Source organism: Tenrec ecaudatus, chromosome 13, assembly GCF_050624435.1.
Source record: "Tenrec ecaudatus isolate mTenEca1 chromosome 13, mTenEca1.hap1, whole genome shotgun sequence".
Lineage (NCBI taxonomy): Eukaryota > Metazoa > Chordata > Mammalia > Afrosoricida > Tenrecidae > Tenrec > Tenrec ecaudatus.
Window position 1 is genome coordinate 82,745,494 of NC_134542.1, and position 16,467 is coordinate 82,761,960.

The 16,467-nt window shown below is 39.6% G+C and overlaps 1 pseudogene; it reads right to left on the reverse strand.

The window, feature by feature from the left end:
- Window positions 1-14,026: 14,026 nt before the first annotated feature.
- Window positions 14,027-16,262, reverse strand: LOC142424020 (AN1-type zinc finger protein 1-like; annotated as a pseudogene).
- Between the last annotated feature and the right edge of the window lie 205 nt (window positions 16,263-16,467).

The window sequence follows — 16,467 nt, forward strand, 5'->3', positions numbered from 1 at the left end:
AAGAGCACCTTCAGTAAAGGCTAGCTCGTATTAATATCCTTGTCATGAAAGACTGTGTGGCTTTTCATAAATGTTTAGGAAAAATAAAAAGAAAGAAATTTGCATTCGGAATGGATGTCCTAGAGACAACCCAGGATACAACTAGACGTCATTTACTGGCTTGGAGAAGAAAGTGGCAAAGCAAGGTCCAACAGAGAATGCTGTGGCAAACGTCATGCAAGAAGTAGCACCTGGAGCTCTGCGCAGCAGCCTGGAGCAGTGGGGAAGCAGAGGAGGCGTCTGTGCGGGAGGGCATGGTGGCAGAGATCTTTAGTGGCATGTCGGAGTGTTTGAGACAGGGACAGGTTGTGTCCAAGCCAAGCAGGTGAACCATGGCCCAGAGTGAGCTGGGAGGTCACAGCACACAGGAATCCAGTGGGCGACTGTCTGCAGCAGGCACATGCTCAATCCACACCAGGTCCTTTGTTTGGGGAGCATCTACGGCACCACTTCCTCCTATAAGGATTCTCAAGGAGGAGAGGAGAGATCCCTATTGGAAAGTAGGAAAGGGCTTCTGAACAAATATACTTTTAATGTGTTCTTAAATGAACCCCGCATTTGGTGAGAATGGAGAGACCTCAAGGGAGCACAAGCTAAATATTAAATAATGCAATGAACCCGCTAACAGAAGGGTCACATGGGATGCCAGCAGACAGAACCCATCTGCCTAAACCCACTGAAGGGTTAACGTGAACCAGAGCAGTGACTCGGGAAAAACTGGGGGGAAATTACGCTATGGCTATGGGTAATGACAACATTTAATTTTCTTGAGAACCTTTTTATTTTAGCGCTTTCACTAACAAGTGTGCCTACCTCTATTTTGGGTGCTGTATAAGGAAACAATGTTAAATTAGCCTTCAATGTCTCATTCTTTACAAATAAAGCCTATCCTACTGGTATTTTCTATTACTCACACTGTATTGTGAATTCTCTGTATACTTAGTTCTTTAAGATTCAGGGAGGCGATGCCACGCATGTTGAAAATCACATATTCATTCTTCAGGGGCCTTGCTTTGCAAATGGTTGGAGCACAGGAGACAACACACCACAAATCACTGAGGATCCCTATGTAACTGGATATGCAGCTCACTACAATGTAGCAGTCTGTATACACAGTAATCAAGGAAGTGTTCTGTTTTACACTTGCACTGTGATGTCAAACTCCCATGACAGAAAGCAGTGCCAGAGGAACCTGTAGCCTGAGTTACCCATGACAGTTAGTATAGCAATGTATCAAAGCTACATTTCTGGACTCCTTAGTCAATTGTTGTCAGGTGGTCTCAAGTCATTTCCTGCTTATAGTGACGCCATGTACACACAAGGACAGGGTGCCCCAAACCGCACAATCCTCACAGTCGTTGTTTGCTTGAGCCTCTCGCTGCAGGCACAGCGCCCATTCATCTCTGACCCTCTCCTGTACCTTGGTCGATATCTCCCTTCAGAGTTGGTCCTTCTACATAACATGTCTGAAGGATACATGACAAAGTCATGTGATCCTTGTCCCCCCCGGAAATATTGTTGTGGTAATATACACACGTAATCACTTTTCAGTGTAACCTCAACGACATTCACCAGTTTGCACACCCATCACTACCATTCATTTCCAAAAATGTATCTTCAAGCCAAACAGGAGCTCAGTTCCTTGTCAGCAGTAGTTCTCTCCATTCTCCCTGCCGCTCCACCCTCCCCTTCCTCAGTTCCGGGAAACCACTCGCAAACTTTAGTTACTATGCATTTGCTTATCCTAAATATTTCGCGTAAGTAGAATCATACAATGTTTATCATTTCATTAAGGGTTTTGCATTTGGGGGATCTGTCATTATCAACAGGGATCTTGTTAAATTATAAATTCTGATCCAGTAGATATGTGGTATCCATGTACATCCTCAGCTCTTTGCAGTTCTGCTTCTGTTTCTAACATTTTATTCAGTACTTCCCCTCCCCAAATTTCGTTCATGAAGTAATGTATATCACAATATCATCTCAATTTCTGACTGGAAAATATCCCATTGTATGTATATACTGCATTTTATTTATCCATCCATCTGTTCATAGATGCTTAGGTTGTTTCCCCTTTGGGCCATGCGAATATTGCTGTGAGGAATATTGGATCCCAACAGTTTCTCTCAAAATGGTGATTCCTTCCCCATCAGGGGCTGGGCTGCCAAAGCAGATACCTACTCTTTATCCTGGATTGTGGGCCAGAGCACTGCTTTTTGTTGTTGCTCTATTTCCCCCCAGCAGTTTTATTGGCACATGATTTACATATCACACAATTGAGTAGTTCAAGTTTTCAATCATATTAGGGGGAATTGCACAATCAGCACCACGTCTGTCTTAGAGCGTGCCCACCCCCCCCCCCCCCGTGTTCAAATCGACTTCCCAATGAGTTGTGCCATCATGCTCAGTTCTAGTGCTCCCTCCCCCTCCTGTGTTCATTATTCACTCCTGAAATCTCCTTTCCCTCCCTATTGCCCACCTGCTGCCTCCGCATCCCCTGTAACACCTTGTATCAGTTGTTATCTTTATACATCACTCCTGCTGTGCTTCACAGCTGGGGAGCCCAAAAGAAAACAAAGAAAAAACAATTAAAGACCATTCTGGCTATACTTCCAAGCCAGATTGCTTTGAGCGGTCCATAGTGTAGTTGATATTCCTCACCAGCACTGCTCAATTAGTCTCTAGTCTTCCTCTTTAATTGTCTAGTTTCCCACACACCTGAGGTGACTGTAAATACTATCTTGGATCAGTCCTACCTCATTCCTCAACATTTTATCTTTCCCCTTTAACAGTTTAAAAGAGATAATTTGCAGAAAATGCACTCGATGCAATATGTCATTTCATGTTCTGACGGGTGTAGCCATGCACACTGATTATGCATCAAAGTAAAAAGAAATCCTTGACTACTGCAAACTCTTCCCCACTTACTGATGTTGTCCGTGGGCCTGGGTGTGAGGGTTTTTGTTTTCTCTACAGGGCTGTATAATCCACACTGATGGCTGTAGTCTTTGACCTTCCTTAGTAAGTGCTTCAAGTTCTCTTTACTTCCAGCCACTGAGGCAGTGTCATCGGAGTACCTGCATAGTTAATGAACTGATTCTGATTTCTTCATATAGTTCAGCTTCTCCACTGTTTGGTCAGCACACAGATCGAATAAGAATGGTGAAAGGATACAACCTTGACGTACACTTTTTCCTGACTTTAAACTATTCTACATTGATTCTTCTCTTGAAGGACTGCCTCCTGGGCCTATGTGTAAGTTCTATATGAGTAGAATGAAATGTTATGGAATTCTAATTTCTCAAATATTATCCACAGTTTGTTAAGATACATGGAGTTATACTCCTTTTCAAAGTCAGCAAAATACAAGCAAGCACCGTTTTGTTATTTTCTACCGTCGACCGAGTGCTTCCTGACATTCACGATATCCCTCATCTCCAGCCTCTGTCGGGCAGCCCACTGTTGATGAACGGCTGCAAGCTTTTTTGAATTATATTCAGCAAAGATTTACTTGATGAGATAGTAATGAGATTCCTCAATAATCTCTCTTCAAATTGAATGGCCAGTCTTGCAAAATCCTTGGCATAGGCAAATGAGTGGCTTCAGTTTCACATCAGTTTGTTGAAACATTTCAGTTGCAAGTCTTTCCATTTTGGCATCTCACGACTCGAATTCTTCTGTTATTATTGTTGGTGTTGAATTGCATCCTCCCTTTAGAAATGGTTGAATATCAAACAGTGATTTTGGGGTACCATGATTCTTTGAATTCCTTTGAATTCCTTCCATCTTCTTTTGCATCCTGCTTTGTTCAATATTCTGCATATAGAATTTTTCGATATTGCAACTGAAGAACTAAAATTTTCTTCAGTTCTTTCAGTTTAAGAAAGGTTGAGTGAATTTTTCCCTTTTGGTTTTCTAACTCCGGGTCTTTGTACATCTCAGTATAATGTTTCTTCTTGAGCTGCCCTTTGAAAATTTCTGTTGTTATTTTTCTTCGTCATTCTTACAGTCTTGCATTCTTACATTCCACGTCTGTCTCTATAGCAAGTTTCCGAGTCTCTTCTGACATCCAGTGCCTTAGACTGAAAAGCAAAATCAATGATGCTCATATATTATATAATTATATATATTGTACAGAGAGATGTTGATCAAGAAATGACTCACACCATATAGAAGCAACCTGGGACAAAGCTAGGCAGGTTCTGAGACTGGAGGGTCAGATGTTTAGCTGGAGATTTAGGGACTAATGAACCCAAGATCGGCAGCAAGACCACTACCTGATGGCTACAGAGATGGGTGAGCCCAAGGTCCACATCAGATGGCAGATCAAATGTCTGGCCAGCCACTGTTAGTTCCCAGGATCAGCCATCAATATGACTGGCCATTGGGTCAAGTTAAAAAAAACTGAAGGTTGAAGAGCCAACCCACCAAAAAGCAGACAAGTTTTCCCAGAGTCCACTTATATAAGAAGTGTGAGATGCCCCTACTGAAAATTCAATAGCATCATGACTGTGACCTGAATAAGGGGATTGACATTCCACCTTAACCTTCTTACAGCTGTCTGGCTACTCACCACAGATCCCACTGTGGAGTTGATAGCATTGTTTTAGGTCACATATTATGAGATTACCAGGCCTTTACTACCAAACCACTGCCAATCGTGTCCCAACGAAACTAACACAGACGCACTAACACAGACGCTAACTAATCACTTCCATTTTGGGTCTTCTCATCCTTTGCTTTTTTTTAATGACCTTTTGATTTCTTAATGTCTTCTCACTGCTTCTCTGGTCATCAAATCTGTTCTTGAAATGGTGCCTAAATTCAAGGGAAACATTCAAAGTAATATTTTTGTCCTCATGGGTTTGTTTAAATTTTCTTTAAGGTCAATCTGAGCTTGCATATAAGCAATTGATGGTTTGTACCACCTTGTATTCCATTGGGTGAGGTTCACATTTAAAGGCATCTTTGTTTTGTTGGGAAAATGTATTTGAAACGAATAAGTCATTGGTTTTGCAAAATTCTATCAGTGCTTCCACCCTCATTTCTCTCACTGAGGACTTTTCCAAATGCAGGTTCTATCTCTTGGTTGCCAGCTTTCATATTCCAATCACCAATAAGTATTAATACATCTTGACTTTATGCATGATCAGTTTCAGACTATAGGAGTAGGTGGGCAGATTTCTTCAATTGAGTCATCATTGCTTAACTTTTGGTCTTAACTTTGAATAATAGTTGCATTAACTGGTTTTTCTGGTAGGCATATAGACTTTATGTCCATTTCAGTTGTACTTTTTCTCCTTCTTCTTTTTTATTTTAAGTCACTCAGACCACTATTTAGGAATTAGGTTTGAGGGATAAGGAATCTGGAGAAATTTTTGTTGTTTTTAAAGAAACACACTTTATATATTTACACATCTCAATAAATTAAAGTAATACCAATATCTAGCTAAACCTTCCATATATGTCCTTCTTTATGACAGAAAATATACTTCATTCCTCTTCAACATGATCTAATTACAAGCTAATTACCCTATACTCTAAAATAATATTCTCCTATATCTGAATCTATACCTTTTCCTTCATTTACATATTTGTTAATGTTCTACACCGTATCTTCTTGGTTATATTTGTGAGATGCTTACCTATTTTGCATATCTCATCCAAAGACTCAAACATTGAATTTTACTTATTTTATATTCAGCTTTCTCAGTTATTTTTCATACCTCTGTCCTTTTCCTCCTTATTTTCAGGGATTATTTTCATCTTTCCACTATAACTTCTTGAATCCATTTCTTATTGGCTTAATTTAATTTAAAATGTTTACTTTTTAAATAAAATCATTTGTTTTTCTGCATTGCTTCTGATTAAAACTTTGGTCTATCATGTAAGTAAAAACCAATAACCACTGACATGAGCCAATTCCAATTCATAATGAAACCAAAGGATAGAGACCTGTTCTAGAGGATTTCTGAAGCTACACATATTCATGAAAGCCTGTGGAGTTTCCTACTGGTTAGAACCCCCAAGTTTTGGGTTAGAAGTCCCAGGCTTACCCCACTGCACCACCAGGGATCCCAACTCTTGTAGAGTGAAATTCTGACTCTGTCACTTGTTACATATGCACATTGAACACGTGGTATAGTAATTCCAACCTAAATGGAAATGAAATATTGCTCACTTGATAGATGGGCAGTGAGTATGAAGTGATGCATAAAATGAACATAACAAAGTTCTTATCACATTTAAGTTCTCAAAAAATGTTAGCTTGAGTTGTTTATAAGTTTTGGTATTGTCTCATCTATAATTGTAATCTGTGTTTCTTCTTTGGCTCAGTATTTATTTAGGAATGACTTTTTAAAATCTTCACCTTTTTAGAATATTCTGTTTAAACTTTAATTAACATTTATAGAATTTTTATTGTGTTACAGAAATATTATGAGCAATTTTTTCTTTTAAAAAGTTAGTTTCATTTTCTCTGTGTCCTAAGATATTACTACTACTCCAGTGGGTTTTGGTATTTTTTGTCTGAAAGATGTAAATTTTAATACATATAAAAATTTCAAGGTCCTTATTCATATTTCTTTAATTGAATTGATTATTTATGGATTGGTGGGCATCTACATGAATTTATATACTTTCCCTTTTTAATTCTTTGATATTTGGCACATACATTGGATATTAACACCCTGTGATTAGATTGAGTCTTTCATTCATAATGAAAATGTAATGCTCCTTGCCCTGTCAATATTTCTTATCTTCAATTTTACTTGGTTGATATGAATGTCATCACTTCTGTTGTCTTTTTGTTTGCATTTTACAGATATATCTTTGCCTATCCTTTATTTATAACCTTTCCAAACCATCTTGTTTTTAACGTTGTCTCTTGTAAACAGCATATTGTTGAATGTTGTTTTCTACTCCAATCTGAGAGTCTTTGCCTTTTAATTGGGGAGTTCAACACATTTACATACATTGTCATAACTGATATGTTTGGTCTTACTTCTGTCATCTTGTTTTATGGATTCTATTTTCTGTGCTTCCTTGCCATTTTCTGTGTTTCCTCTCGATATTTGCACCATATTTTGTTTGCTTTTGTCTTTTCAAGGGATTAAAAAGAGAATACTTCTGTTTTAAATTGTATGAAGTATATCTTTAAGTTTATCTTATAACAAATTCAAACCAACACTTCTCTAATTACAAAACTGAAAAAATAACTAGTCATAACTCAACATATCATGACAATTCTTGTTCCTGGACATACACTTGTCTCTCAACTGTTACTTCAAGAACAAACTTTTAATGAAAGGTTGGAAAAGGGTCTGCCAAGAACTTCAGACATACCATTCATGTTTAATTTTCCTGATAAGCATCTTCTCACTTTGTAAAATTGGAAGACAGAGTTGAAATGGGTCAACACTACTTCCACACAAGTTAATCAGTTGTATGAAACTGGACACTGACCTCCTGCTGTGCTAGCTTGTCATCATTTCTGAAACTCATCAAACACTCTGCCATTGGGTCTTTGAAAGGTTACCTGCCACCTTAAACGGACTTTCTTAACCAACCAAACTAAAGTCTAACCCACAGACCCATCCTCTTGTTCCTTCATGGCATTTGTCAAAATGTTGCTGCTATATTATCTCATTTGTTCACTTGTTTATTATCTACTACTTCAGTTAGTCCATAAGCTAAATAAGGACAAGAATCATGCCAATGTTATTCTTTACCCTAGACTGGGCATGGGCAAATGGTGGCTCTAGAGCCATGTGTGGCTCTTTTGGTACATGCTTTGAAGTACACTTGAAAATGATAAAACGATCATACTTTCATTTATATTATTACTTTAAAATTTCCTTATTTGCACAATATATATTTATGGATCTTGAATAATTTTTAAGTTATTGTGAGGGACAGGATTGGGTCTTCTATCTCATATGGTTGACCACCATTGCCCTAAGCTGAGCATAAATGAATAAATCGAGGGCAAAATGGGACCATGTAAGAGTCCTTTTTTATCTACAACAAATTCTTTTTCAACAACAAAGTTTTGCTGAAGCCAAATAACGCTGACTCCTTCTCTCATCTACGATCCCACCTACGAATCCTCTCCTTCGCAGTACCCATCCCAAGTCTTTCATGAAAAATGAGATAATGCACACACATTTTGGCAGTGGGTTTTACAGCTGTAATATTCTCTATGCCAGACACCTATTATTGTTGCCTGACATACACTGAATTTCTTTTTAATTCATGGTGTCTGGAAATCTACTATTTCCTGAAGATAGTCTCAAGGTACTAACCCATTTATGAAACATTATGGTTTCTTTCTGTTCACCACTGATACTGCCATACTAGAGACCGTATTGGAAAGAACAGCACGCTCTTCAGTACAGTGTGAAGCCTGTACAGCTCTGCTACTTCTTGACAAGCTCTGTGTTGGCTCAACAATAATGTTAGAGTTACCCCAATGGCTCAGAGCCTTAGGAAAAGAACTCTTACACTCTAAGATTAACTGAGGAGCCATGTAGTGGTTTGAGGATAGGGAGGCCACCATGCTGATACTTCCATTTACCGTCTCTATCTAGAGATTAAATGTAGTAAAATATCCTCTCATTCTTCAATCACAGGAAGCTCAACTACAGTCTCCCTCTCTTGTTTACCAATTTTTCCTATGGACAAGGTTAGATCTAAGATGAGATATTTAGCATACACTTGAGAGAGAAGAATTCACACCAATTAATCACTTATGCAAAATTCCACCAACCCCCCCCCCCCGCCCCTTTTTCCTTTAAAGAACCTCTGAGTCTCATCTGAGACACAACTTCATCTTCTACGGTAGGGGATAAGGAAAACAAAAATGTTATGGTTGGTGACAGTGAATAATGAGTCTAATGAAAAGAAATTGATGAATAGGCGATACAATGAAAACACCAAATATTTGTAATAGGTCATTGTGAGAAACTTAATCTTCAGTCTTATAGATACTTTTATATCTATAATCCACCAGATGGAGAGAGAGCTATAATCTGCACTGACTCAGGGACTTAAAAAATTATAGTCAAAGTCTCATGACAGGAACACTTAAAGATCTCTTATGAATCGTTACCATAACGATTTCCTATCTCAGAAACACTTAGGATATGATCTATTTTTCCATCCTTTGATTTTTAGTCCATTTTTGACTTTGGGTCTAGTGTATGTATCTTGTAAACAGCATATTGATTACTCCCATTTACTTTTCAATTCTTTTACTCTTTGGCTCTTCACTGTCACATTTAATCTATTTGCATTCAATGTAACTATAGATAATTATGAACTATCTACAATTAAGGCTCTCATTTTATAGTGTGGTAATGCTAATTTCTTTGTTCCATATAACTTTATATGCTGAATATATTCATTTTATGCATTGTCATCATTTCTTTCATTGCAGTGTTTTAATGTATGTGGAATCTTTGTGATTTTCCTCTTTTATATTTTGTGAGGCTTATTTATACATTTTCGAAGCTACTCTGTCATTTATTAACTTTCTCACAAGCTTAAATTAGACAAGTGTCATGACTTCCTCTCCATATGAAAGTTCTGTAACTACACTCTTCCCTAAAATTACTTTGTAATACTTTTGTTAAATTTTTATATCTCTGCTTTCCTAGTCTCAGTCTGATAAGTTTATTTTTGCAGTGCAGTGGGTGTTCTAATATGCATCTTCTACTCATAGCCTTTGTGATCCCAACCAAAGTAGTCTTGTTTTCTAGTAGATCTGGACAAGAAGGAGGAGGTAAGAAACTGATTCTATGACTCAGTAATGAATAATTTTTAACTGGGTGAATTGTGATTGCTATTTTATGCTGGGCATAAAATGAACTGTCTCAGAAGTAGTTGGTAGCAATATTACAATTAGTGAAAAACAAGTGTCAGGTTGTGGGTCCTTTGAGCGCCAAGATCCTTGCACATTGGGCCTCCTTGGTCCAGGAGACAGAGTATCAGCAACAACAGAACCTGCAGCCAGAATATGAGACAGAGTGGTAGAATTCTCAGCCCACAGAATAAGTAAAGGTGGTGCTTTGGGGAAGGAACCTAGCTGTGGAGGTGGGGTCTCTCAGAACTTATTTGGTGAATTTAGGTTTGCCGGCCCATGGAGATAGAATTGAGTGCTTGTGGTGGAGTGGAATCCCCTTTGGATATTTATAGGCAGTCCCAAGATTTTTGTACCGTTGCCTGAGCAGAGTGGAGGACAGGCCAAGAAAGAGACCAAGGGCCAAACATAGGCCTGTTTGTGGGTGCAACAGAGAAGAAACGGTCCTCACTGAACAACTGTATCCAGAGCATGTCTCACCTGAATTATGATATGCCAACTTCCCAAATAAATTGTGTAATCATGAGCATCACCCGTGAGCTCTGTGTGGCAATTACAACAAATGATCAAACTCAGCCGAACAAGAGACTGTGGGAGCCATGGAGGCACAGGCGGTGTCAGACTGGGACTGGGAAGGACAGGGAGGAGACGCTTGTTTGACTGGTTTGTGACAGTCGGCCTTGGCATCTGGAGGAGAGCAGATGTGGCTGCTTGGCCTTTCCTCGGGTTTACTTTGGGTAATTTACTCCTGGCTTGACTTGTGGATAGTTTTGCATATGTGTTAATCTCAGATTGTTGTCTTTTATTGTTTGTTCTTTATCCAAATAATTCCTCTCAGTATTTCTTGTAAGATGAGTCCTATGTAAAAGAAGAAAAGAGAGAGAGAAAAAAAGATGAGTCCTAAAAAATGTGTGTGTGTGTGTGTGTATATATATATATATATATATATATATATATATATATATATATATTCCTTTAATTTCAGTTTATCTTTCAATGTTCCAAATTCACAGTCATTTTTGAGGGACATATGATTCCTGGTTGGCGTTTGCTTTATTATTACTTCAGCATTTTATTGGTCATCCATTGCCTTCTTATTTGCATGCTGTTTTGCTGAAAAATCAGAGCTCAGTCGTCTTGGCTGCCCTTTGTACTAACTACTCATTTTTCCCTGGATGCTCTTTCTATTCTCTCCTTGTCTTTGGTTTTAGAGATTTGTGTTTTGATATGTCCAGGTGATTTTCTTTTTGTATCTATCATCTTTGGAGTTCTTTCAGATATTTGAATGCATGTATTCTCTTATTTCATAATGTTAGGCAGTTTATTCTCATTGATCTTTGACAGTGTCCTCAGTGTTTCTGTTTTGTCTTGGTTTCTTCTGGAATCTCTCTCAGGTGAGATTTATTCAGCAGCGGACTTCCACGAAATTCTGAAACTTTCTTCTTAATTTTTGTTCTTTTATCTTATTGTTCCTCTAGCAGCTTAGTATTTGTTTTCAATTCCACTCATTCTGTCTACAATTACTCCGTTGTCCTTTCAAGGTGTTGTCTACTTATGAAATCTTAATATTGATCTTCTGGATTTGTATTTGCTGTTTTGGTATGTGTTGTATTTTTTCACTCATTTCCTAGTTTGTTCCTGAATTATTTTACCCATTTCCTCTAGAGGGTTTTGTGTTCTCTGAATTTCGTCTGTGTTTTTCTTGATCTTTCTTTTAATCAATTTAGGGTAACTAATTATAATTCTTTCCATGCCATTCCTTCCTCAGGAATGTCTTCTTGTTCTGTGATTTGGTCATTTTTTTGAGCCATGCTGCATGAGGTTACCTTTTGCCTTCAAGAGATGACAGTTTGGTGCACTTATATTTAATTAATGAGTGTATACTGGTATGCTTTGTCCAGATTTTTTTTTAAAGAAAAACTTTATTTTGATAGACCTGAATGGGTCAACATACACTCTCTGCTCACTAATTAGGCAGTACTTAAAAGCACTCATCCCACCCCCTGTTTGGGAGTGACAGTGGATGGGGTTTGTGTGTCACTCTCTGTTCACGGGAAGTAGTTGAGATCGCTGGGACTGGTGTTGGCCACCGTATGCCATCCCTTAGGAGGTGGGAGCGCTTACCCAGTGAGATCTACTGCAGGAGTTGTAGTTTGGGCTGGGTAGTGTGGGCAAAGGAGCTGTCTCCCACTAGGGAAGACAGAAAAAAAGAAGAAAAAACTAAACAAATAATTTAAAGTAAAATAATAAAGAGAAGGTGAAATTAAAAAGAAAATAGCAATATACACAACTGTGGAGGTGGAAAAATATTCTGATAAAATAGACAATAAATGGGTATAGGGAAAAAGAGAAGATCAAATAAAAGAATGAAAGGGAGTAAAATATAGGGGAAAATGGCCAAGGAAAGGAAAATAAAATAAAATAAATATGGGGCAGGGTACCTGCTTGCTTAGAATGTGGCAAAGGCCAGGATGCCTGGCCCAGGATGGAGTTCCTGCTGGTCTAGAAGGCTGCTGGCAGCAGGTCACCCTGTACCAGAAGTTCCTGCCTGACATGAAGTTGGCTTTAGACAGAGTAGCTGGTCTGCCACAGCATTATTTACTTGAGGTAGTGAAGATAGATTTCTTAAATCACCCAGTGGCATGAACTTGGTACCCAACTCACGATGGCTGTGTTTCAACCTCAGTCAGAACAAGGGCTGACTGGGAGTGTCACTGACTGCTAGTGGGTGACGATAAGAGGTGGCCTTCCTTCTGGTTACCAGGAGGGTATAGGGAGTAGGGGAAGGGTCTATCTCTCTGGTCACCAGCTTCCAGTATGGGTGCTGGTCCAGTGCTGAGCAAGCAGATCTGACTATAAGATTCTTCCCAGATTAGACTACTGGTATTTAAAAAACAAACAAACAAAAAACATAATGATTCAATACATTATTTGTGTCCTTTGATACAATCCAAAAGGTGAACCCCAATGGGAAAGGAATTGTATCAGAAACATGCCCTGGAAGAAGTGACACCAAGATAGTCATTTCTCTTGTGAGGCCTCCCAAAATCAGAGAAAGTTGAATAAGACGATCTCAGAATGTGTATGAGGGCAATTTATGCATAGGGAATTAGGTAGCTAGGATATGCCTAAAGTAACATGCTATCTATCTTCCAAGAGTCAATATGTCTACCATCTCCTCCCTCTGCCAGAAAAATGCCAAGGAAGCAGAAAGAGACTCTTCCCTCAGCTGAGCTCTAGCAGGGACGATGACAAAGAACAGAGCTATCCGCCATCTGAAACTGGCATTAACCAAATGGAAGCCACATCTTTGCAATTTTTCCTAGAGCATGATCTAAGAAAGTTGATTAAATATAAGAATTTCATGATAATTGGATATCAGATCAAAACACAACTATAAAATCTAAGATGAAGTTTAATAAAAAATTGATCATGTAAATTGAGTTGCAGTCAATTTATATGGCCCTTCTAGTGTGATAATTCTGGACTTCATGCCGTGGCTAGCATACAGTCCGGGAGGGTCATGCTCTGCTCTGATAACGGACAGGAGCAGCGTGTCCTTAAGGCCTGGCTTTAGTCGAGGCTGTGAATCCAGTCACACCTTTTCTTTACTTGCTGGCATCTGTAGACTATCAGTGGGGTGACTTTAGAAACCATCTTCTGTTTCTTTGGAGGTGCAGTCTTCAAAGAGAGAAAAACACCTCTAATAAGACCATTGCTCTGTTTCCTGAGGGGGCTTTGGTGAAAGTACGAAGAACTGCTTTAACTCAGACATTTATAGCGTCTGTTTCTGGCCTCTGCATTGGACTCACCTCTGCAGGATCTGTTTTGAGACTTACCAGCACCCATCACCGTGTGGCAACTTTTCTAAAAGTTTTGCGAGTTTCTGTGGTGTGTCACAGTGAATCCAAGAACCCAGGGACATGAGGGAATATTCTCAAGAGATGAGTGGAAGGAAATTGGAAAAAATCTGCATCTGTGAAGAGTTGGATATTGGGACGTCATTAATTTTCAACTCATTGGGACCAGTTGTCTTAATTTCTTCTAAAATAAATCGTTACAACATAAATGATGACAAAATGCAAATACATTAACAAACGAAAAATTAAGTAAAATACTTGACATTTATCATTTAACAATGGACTTATATGCATGCATAATTGTTCCTTGTGATTTCTGCCTTGAATCCTTGCCCGGCTCTTCCAAGTAAGAGCCACACCATTTTAAAAATGGGTCTTCATCTTTAAAATATTCCAAAATAATATTGCCACCCTTATAGAATGGAAAATCCTCCTTAGCAATCCGTGTTTTCAAAAGACTGTCCAGGGGTAAGTCTTCTCCAGAAGTAATGTGACACTGCCTTAATAGCTTAGCTGTTGATGTATTATTGTCATTTTTAAGGCTGGCTAAAGAAGTTGCCATGTCTGTGACAGTCCCAGTGCTCAACGGCAAAAATCACCAAAAACATTGGTTATCTCTTCTCCTAGCTTCCCTGAAAACCTGAAAGTCAATCCTTTTTGTCTATGGCAATGATGTATCTCCCTGAGCACGCATCTTGAACTTCATCAGCGCGCCTTTTCGTCATTTGCTCACTGTCTCTCCTGTCTTGGAATCAGTGGTATTTTGCCCAAGTTTCTGAGTAGCAACCATATGAGGCTTAGAGATTTGCAGTTTTTCACATCATGATCTGACTGATGATTGTGTCTGTGTTAGTCTGGGTTCACTAGAGAAACAAATCCAGAGACACTCATATGTGTGTAAGAGAGCGTTTTATATTAAAGTTTTATATTTAGAAAACATCCTGTCTCAGAAGCAACAAAGCCCACAGGAAGAAGCACACCAGCCTGTGTGATCATGAGGTGTCCATGGCATCAGGTATCAGGCATCTAAGACCCAGAATAAAACCATACCCAAGGTGAATGAGTGGCGGGGGGGGGGGGGGCATGGAGTGGAGACCCAATGCCCATCTGTAAACAAATGGACACCCCCTCACAGAAGGGTCACAGGGAAGAGATGAGCCAGTCAGGGTGCAGTATAGCACCGATGGAACTCACAACTTTCCTCTAGCTCTTTGGTGCTTTCTTGCCCCCACTATCATGACCTCAATTCCACCTTACAAATCGGATTAGACCAGAGCATGCGCACTGCTACAGATAAGAGCCCGCAACACCGGGAATCCAGGAGAGAAAAGCCCCTCAGGGCCAACAAGGAGAGTAGAGATACCAGGAGGCTTAGGGGAAGGTGTTGGGAGAAAGGGGGAATCGATCACAAGCATCAACATATAATCCCCTCCCAGGGGAACGAATAATGGGAAAGTGGGTGGGGGAGATGGAGGATGATGTAAGATATGGAAAAAATAATCTATAACTTATCAAGGGTTCGTGGGGGGGTGGATGGGGGAGGTAGGGGAAGAAATGGGGAGCTGATATCAGGGGCTCAAGTGGGAAGAGAATGCTTTGACAATGATGATGGCGGCATATGTGCACATGTGCTTGACACACTGGAGGAATGTATGGATTGTGATAAGAGATGTAAGAGCCGCCAATAAAAGTATTTTAAAAAGAAAAACAACAAAACATCCTAGCCCAGGCCAGATCAAGTTCAATATTAGCCCATATGTCCAATACCAGCCTATAAAGTCCTCTTCAGACTTATGCAACACATACAATGATGCTGAATGCAGGAAGATCACAGACAAGTGGGTGGAAAATCTTATCGATCCAGTGGCGGTGGCAGCATCTCAGCAGTGACATGGGTCTACACGTGCCTCCTCCAGCTCCCAGGCTCTGACTCCACCCCTTCAGTGTGTCTCCATGTGACTTGTCAACAGGAATGTCTCGCAAGGACACGGAGCAGAACGACTGTACGTGGCCTCAAGTGAGCTATTTATCTCCATGGAACCTCCAAACGAGGTCATCAAGCTGTGACCTAATTGGCAGGCTAGACTCCACCCCTTCCTCAAGTTGACACCATGTAACCACCACAGTGTCTCAGGCAAACATTAGTCTCCCAATAAGGACACATAACTGCTACAAGTTATACAAGCTCTTTTTCAGTAACTCTTTGAATGAGCATGGGAAAGATGAATATGTAGCTGTATTCAGCTTCATTCTGTATGCAGAACAGCCATGTGACCCTCTGTTTCTGTGTTCAAAGCAACATATTCCTGAGCAACCACCACATACAAATGGAGAAAAATCTTATTGCCGGCACTGCTCCAGTTGGCAGCGCTGTCCAACTCTGCCACTCCCCAGAGACCTGCCTTCTTGTTTCCTCTTTCCGTTCTGCTGCTTCTTCCAGTTGGTATTTGATCCATCTCTTCTTCCTTTCTCCAGAGGCCCAGGCTTCCAGGGTTATCACCCATATTTGCATCATTTGGTCTCTCATGTCTTTAATTTAGAAAATCTTGGTAGTCTGTGCAGTCCAGGGGTGGCGAAATTTTTCTTTATTCCTTCCAAGAGTCATTTGGATATTTATAAAATTTATTGTCTGGCCACATACAACTATTAGCTTTAAAAAGTCAGCCTACTACATTTTATCAAACATTTAACTGGCTCACCCCGAATGTC